This window comes from Somniosus microcephalus, chromosome 3 (genome assembly GCF_052327205.1).
Source record: "Somniosus microcephalus isolate GS21.2 chromosome 3, FLI_Smic_1.0, whole genome shotgun sequence".
Classification (NCBI taxonomy): Eukaryota; Metazoa; Chordata; class Chondrichthyes; order Squaliformes; family Somniosidae; genus Somniosus; species Somniosus microcephalus.
The window spans coordinates 210,793,663-210,800,513 of NC_140989.1; the positions used below are offsets into that span (position 1 = coordinate 210,793,663).

Below are 6,851 nucleotides of genomic sequence, written 5' to 3' on the forward strand. Positions count from 1 at the left end.
CTACGCCCCCTCTATCCCCCCACGCCCCCTCTGTCCCCCCCACCCGCCCCCTCTGTCCCCCCACGCCCCCTCTGACCCCCCTAACGCCCCCCTCTGTCCCCCCACGCCCCCTCTGACCCCCCTACAGCCCCCCTCTGTCCCCCCTACGCCCCCTCTGTCCCCCCACGCCCCCTCCTGACCCCCCTACGCCCCCCTCTGTCCCCCCTACGCCCCCTCTGTCCCCCCTACGCCCCTTCTGTCCCCCCACGCCCCCTCTGTCCCCCCACGCCCCCTCTGTCCCCCCACGCCCCCTCTGTCCCCCTACGCCCCCTCTGTCCCCCCTACGCCCCCTCTGTCCCCCCCACGCCCCCTCTGTCCCCACACGCCCCTCTGACCCCCCCCACTCGCCCCCTCTGTCCCCCCCACGCCCCCTCTGTCCCCTACGCCCCCTCTGTCCCCCACGCCCCCTCTGTCCCCCCTACGCCCCTCTGTCCCCCCACGCCCCCTCTGTCCCCCTACGCCCCCTCTGTCCCCCCTACGCCCCCCTCTGTCCCCCTACGCCCCCTCTGTCCCCCCACGCCCCCTCTGTCCCCCCCACGCCCCCTCTGACCCCCCTACGCCCTCTGTCCCCCTACGCCCCCTCTGTCCCCCCATGCCCCCTCTGTCCCCCACGCCCCCTCTGTCCCCCCTACGCCCCCCTCTGTCCCCCCACGCCCTCCTCTGACCCCCCTACGCCCCCTCTGTCCCCCCACGCCCCCTCTGTCCCCCCCCCCTACAGCCTCCGCCCTCTGACCCCCCCACGCCCCCTCTGTCCCCCTACGCCCCCTCTGACCTCCCTACGCCCCCTCTGTCCCCCCCACGCCCCCTCTGACCCCCTACGCCCCCTCTGACCCCCCTACGCCCCTCTGACCCCCCCTACGCCCCCTCTGACCCCCCTACGCCCCCTCTGACCCCCCTACGCCCCCTCTGACCCCCCCACGCCCCCTCCGTCCCCCCCACGCCCCCTCCGACCCCCCACGCCCCCCTCTGTCCCCCCCACGCCCCCTCTGTCCCCCTACGCCCTCTGGTCCCCCCCACGCCCCCTCTGTCCCCCCACGCCCCCTCTGTCCCCCCCACGCCCCCTCTCTCCCCCCTACGCCCTCTGTCCCCCCACGCCCCCTCTGTCCCCCCCACGCCCCCTCTGGCCCCCCACGCCCCCCTCTGTCCCCCCCACGCCCCCTCTGTCCCCCCCCACGCCCCCTCTGTCCCCTACGCCCCCTCTGTCCCCCCCACGCCCCCTCTGTCCCCCCCCACGCCCCCTCTGTCCCCCTACGCCCCCTCTGTCCCCCCCTACGCCCCCTCTGTCCCCCCTACGCCCCCTCTGTCCCCCTACGCCCCCTCTGTCCCCCCCACGCCCCCTCTGTCCCCCTAACGCCCCCTCTGTCCCCCTAACGCCCCCTCTGTCCCCCCTACGCCCCCTCTGTCCCCCCCCACGCCCCCTCTGTCCCCCCCACGCCCCCTCTGTCCCCCCACGCCCCCTCTGTCCCCCCACGCCCCCTCTGTCCCCCCTACGCCCCTCTGTCCCCCCCCACGCCCCTCTGTCCCCCTACGCCCCCTCTGTCCCCCCTACGCCCCCTCTGTCCCCCCTACGCCCCCTCTGGCCCCCTACGCCCCCTCTGGCCCCCCTACGTCCCCTCTGTCCCCCCTACGCCCCTCTGTCCCCCCTACGCCCCCTCTGTCCCCCTACGCCCCCTCTGTCCCCCCTACGCGCCCCCTCTGTCCCCCCACGCCCCCTCTGTCCCCCTACGCCCCCTCTGTCCCCCCTACGCCCCCTCTGTCCCCCCTCTGTCCCCCTACGCCCCCTCTGTCCCCCCTACGCCTCCTCTGTCCCCCCTACGCCCCCTGTCCCCCTACGCCCCCTCTGACCCCCTCTGTCCCCCACCCCCCTCTGTCCCCCTACGCCCCCTCTGTCCCCCTACGCCCCCCTGTCCCCCCCTACGCCCCCTCTGACCCCCCTACGCCCCTCTGACCCCCCTACGCCCCCTCTGTCCCCCTACGCCCCCTCTCTCCCTGCACCCCCTCTGCTGCGCTCTAACCCCCCCAGGACTGCTCTCTGACTATCGCCCACTCTTTCACAGTGTGAATGTAATGCAGAGCAGCGAGGTGACTCACCGTTATTGACAGCCGCAGCAGTCCACTCGTGGTCCTGCCGTCAGGGCTCAACTTCGCATTTTGTATCTGCACGTTAATCATGGTCAGAAAAGCCTTCAGTCCTGTCTCTGTAATCCGATTATCTGATGCAGAAAGAGGAGACCAGTCAGCACTGGCAACTCATTTAACCGGCGCACTCCCACTGGCCCCTCCTTGGATCTGTTGGCCTTTACCCTTGGGCTCTAAAAGAGGTGGCTGCAGAGATAGTTGATTTGCTCTTCCAGAATTGCCTAGATTGTAGAACGGTCCCCGTGGATTGGAAGGAAGTAAATGTAACCGCGCTGTTCAAGAAAGGAGGGAGAGAGAAAACAGGGAACTACAGGCCAGTTAGCCTGACATCAGTGAAGGGGAAACGCTGGAATCCATTATTAAGGACGTGGTATCAGGGCACTTAGAAAATCAGAATATAATTAGGCAGAGTCAACATGGTTTTATGAAAGGGAAATCGTGCTTGACAAATTTATTCTTTTTTTGAGGGTGTAACTAGCAGGTAGATAAGGGGGAACCAGTGGATGTAATATATTTGGATTTTCAGAAGGCATTCGATAAGTTGCCACACAAGAGGTTGTTACAAAAGATATGGGCTGATGGGGTTGGGGTTAATATATTAGCATGGATTGAGGATTGGTTAACGGACAGAAAGCAGAGAGTAACAATAAACGGATCATTTTCAGATTGGCAGGCTGTAACTAGTGGGGTACCGCAAGGATCAGCTATTTACAGTCAGTCAGTCATTAATGTAGATTGTAATCTGTCCAAGTTTGTTGACGATACAAAGCTAGGTGGGAAAGCAAGTTGTGAGGTGGAAGTAAAGAGGCTGCAAAAGGATATAGACAGGTTAAGTGAGTTTTTTTTAATTTATTCGTTCGATGCTGGCATTTATTGCCCTCGAGAAGATGGCCACCTTCTTGAATCGCTGCAGTGCTCTCTTTGTCGTAGTGATTTGTTACAACTGAGTGGCTTGTGAGGCCATGTCAGTCACATACAAGCCCAGACCAGCAGATTTCCTTCCCCAAAGGACATTAGTGCACCAAATGGGTTTTTATTCCAGATTTAATTCCCCAGCTGCCGTGGTGCGATTTGAACTCACGTCTCGGGATTGTTAGGCCTCTGGGTTGCTAGTCCAGTAACAGAACCACTTTGCCACCGTTCTCCTTAGTGGGCTAAGCTGGCAGATGGACTATAATGTGGGGAAGTGTGAAATTATCCACTTTGGTAGGAAGAATGGAAAAGCAGAATTTTTTTTAAATGGTGAGAGACTGCGAAATGTTGGTGTTCAGAGGGACCTGGGTGTCCTTGTACACGAATCACTGAAAGTTAACATGCAGGTACAGCAAGCAGTTAGGAAAGCAAAGGGTATGTTGGTGTTTATTGCAAGGGGGTTGGTGTATCAGAGTAAGGAAGTCTTACTGCAACTATACAGGGCCTTGGTGAGACCACACCTGGAGTACTGTGCACAGTTTTGGTCTGCTTACCTAAGGAAGGATATACTTGCCTTGGAGGCGGTGCAACAAAGGTTCACTAGATTGGTTCCTGGGACGAGAGGGCTGTCCTATGATGAGAGATTGTGTAGAATGGGCCGATACTCTCTGGAGTTTGGAAGAATGAGAGGTGATCTCATTGAAACATACAAGATTCTGAGGGGGATTGACAGGGTAGAAACATAGAAGACAGGAGCAGGAGTCGGCCATTCGGCCCCTCGAGCCTGCTCCGCCATTTAATGAGATCATGGCTGATCATCCACATTCAGTACCCTGTCCCTGCCTTCTCCCCATATCCCTTGATCCCTTTAGCCTTAAGAAATATATCTAACTCCTTCTTGAATATATTTAATGAATTGGCCTCTACTGCCTTCTGTGGTAGAGAATTCCACAGGTAGATGCTGAGAGGCTGTTTCCCCTGGCTGGAGAGTCTAGAACCAGGGGTCACAGCCTCAGGATAAGGGCTCGGCCATTCAGGACTGAGATGAGGAGGAATTTCTTCACTCAGAGGGCGGTGAATCTTTGGAATTCTCTACCCCAGAGGGCTGTGGAGGCTCAGTCGTTGAGTATATTCAAGGCTGAGATCGATAGATTGTTGGACTCTAGGGGAATCGCGGGATATGGGGATCGGGTGGGAAAGTGGAGTTGAGGTCGAAGATCAGCTGTGATCTTATTGAATGGCGGAGCAGGCTCGAGGGGCCGAATGGCCGACTCCAGATCCTATTTCTTACGTTCTTATTTAACCGGCAGAATCCAGGACTAACTCTGCAGATTCACTGAGACGTATCTTTGGAACAGTGAATGTTACATTCAAAAGAAGCGGCCAACTAAACGCAAATTGGAACAATGCCCACAAGATGTTAGTGTTTGAAATGGAGCCCCCGGATCCTCCGGTGGGAAACGGCCCGATCATGATCACCGATGTAGCTACAAGTGACTGATCATTATTCCACGATTGAAGCCAGCTTTTAACCCTCGACCTACTGGAACAGATTTAAAGAAGCTCACTTCAAGCCAAGGCGTGGTCCAAAATGCCCATTCTTTGTCACACACGTCACTGAGTAAGTACACTTACGGGTCAGGTTCAGGCTCATGAGGCAGATGTTTCCCCCAAGATAAACATTGCCATCCCGATGCTCGACAAAGTCAAGCAATGGATTCATGTACTCATGGACCTGCAAGAAAGATACAGAGCTCAGCGATGCCGAGAGAGATTGGAGCAGTGACACTCAGTGTTAGAGATACTGGACCCAGGGACTCTCATTCATCACGCACACACTCCATCAATACTCACCCCTCACAGTCTCATCAATCACAAAACGTTCAGATGCTCAATAGTTACTAAACCCTCACACACCCGCACTGGATCTACCACTCGTTAACTACAGCGAGACGCAATGTTTGATGTTGGGAAGAGGGGAAATAACATTGAAGAAATTTGAATGCACTGCTGTGCTCGAACCTCTTGCTCCAGCGCATGGTTACGCTTGTCCTTCCCTGACCGTGATAGCTTCGTCTTGCTCAACTTGTAATCCGCACTAATAGATCCTGAAATGCAACAAGTGTACAATTTACTGGTGCAATACTGGCAGCTACACAAATGAGCACTGGGACAGTGCGATACACCGACACGTGAACTCACTGGGACAGTGCGACACACCCACACGTGAACTCACTGGGACAGTGCGACACACCCACACGTGAACTCACTGGGACAGTGCGACACACCCACACGTGAACTCACTGGGACAGTGCGACACACCCACACGTGAACTCACTGGGACAGTGCGACACACCGACACGTGAACTCACTGGGACAGTGCAACACACCCACACGTGAACTCACTGGGACAGTGAGACACACCCACATGTGAACTCACTGGGACAGTGCGACACACCCACATGTGAACTCACTGGGATAGTGCGATACACCGACACGTGAACTCACTGGGACAGTGCGACACACCCACACGTGAACTCACTGGGACAGTGCGACACACCCACACGTGAACTCACTGGGACAGTGAGACACACCCACACGTGAACTCACTGGGACAGTGCGATACACCGACACGTGAACTCACTGGGACAGTGCGACACACCCACACGTGAACTCACTGGGACAGTGAGACACACCCACACGTGAACTCACTGGGACAGTGCAACACACCCACACGTGAACTCACTGGGACAGTGAGACACACCCACATGTGAACTCACTGGGACAGTGAGACACACCCACACGTGAACTCACTGGGACAGTGCGACACACCCACACGTGAACTCACTGGGACTGTGCAACACACCCACACGTGAACTCACTGGGACTGTGCAACACACCCACACGTGAACTCACTGGGACAGTGCGACACACCCACATGTGAACTCACTGGGACAGTGCGACACACCCACATGTGAACTCACTGGGACTGTGCAACACACCCACACGTGAACTCACTGGGACAGTGCGACACACCCACATGTGAACTCACTGTGACAGTGCAACACACCCACATGTGAACTCACTGGGACAGTGCGACACACCCACACATGAACTCACTGGGACTGTGCAACACACCCACACGTGAACTCACTGTGACAGAGAGACACACCCACACGTGAACTCACTGGGACAGTGCGACACACTGACACATGAACTATAGATATGTGAAGAGAAAAAGATTGGTAAAGTCAAGCGTAGGTCCCTTGCAGTCAGAATGAGGGGAATTTATAATGGGGAACAAAGACGTGGCAGACCAATTAAATACATACTTTGGTTCTGTCTTCACAAAGGAGGACAGAAATAAACTCCCAGAGGTGCCGGGGAACATAGGGTCTGATGAGAGGGCGGAATTGAATGAAATCAGTATTTGTAGGGAAATGGTGTTAGGGAAATTGACGGGATTGAAGGCCGATAAATCCCCAGGGCCTGATAATCTACATCCTAGGGTACTTAAGGAAGTGGCCCTAGAAATAGTAGATGCATTGCTGGTCATCTTCCAAAATTCGATAGACTCTGGAACAGTTCCCATGGATTGGAGGGTAGCTAATGTAATCCCACTATTCAAAAAAGGTGGTAAAGAAAAAACAGGGGCCTAGAAATTCATTAAGGCGCCGGCAGCTTTGCGGCCAGATATTCAGCGTAGCGGTAATGGCGGCGGTAGCCGTTAGCGCTGCGCCGGCACCGATGACGTCATCGGT

At 56.9% G+C, this 6,851-nt stretch overlaps 1 long non-coding RNA gene across 1 annotated transcript; it reads right to left on the reverse strand.

Annotated features, from left to right (window-relative positions):
* Positions 1-2,136: 2,136 nt before the first annotated feature.
* On the reverse strand, positions 2,137-5,358 carry LOC147121688 (uncharacterized). Its single transcript, XR_015075403.1, has 3 exons — positions 5,113-5,358; positions 4,726-4,825; positions 2,137-2,252 (listed from the first exon to the last, which is right to left on the reverse strand). It is a non-coding gene; the product is annotated as an uncharacterized LOC147121688 (long non-coding RNA).
* Between the last annotated feature and the right edge of the window lie 1,493 nt (positions 5,359-6,851).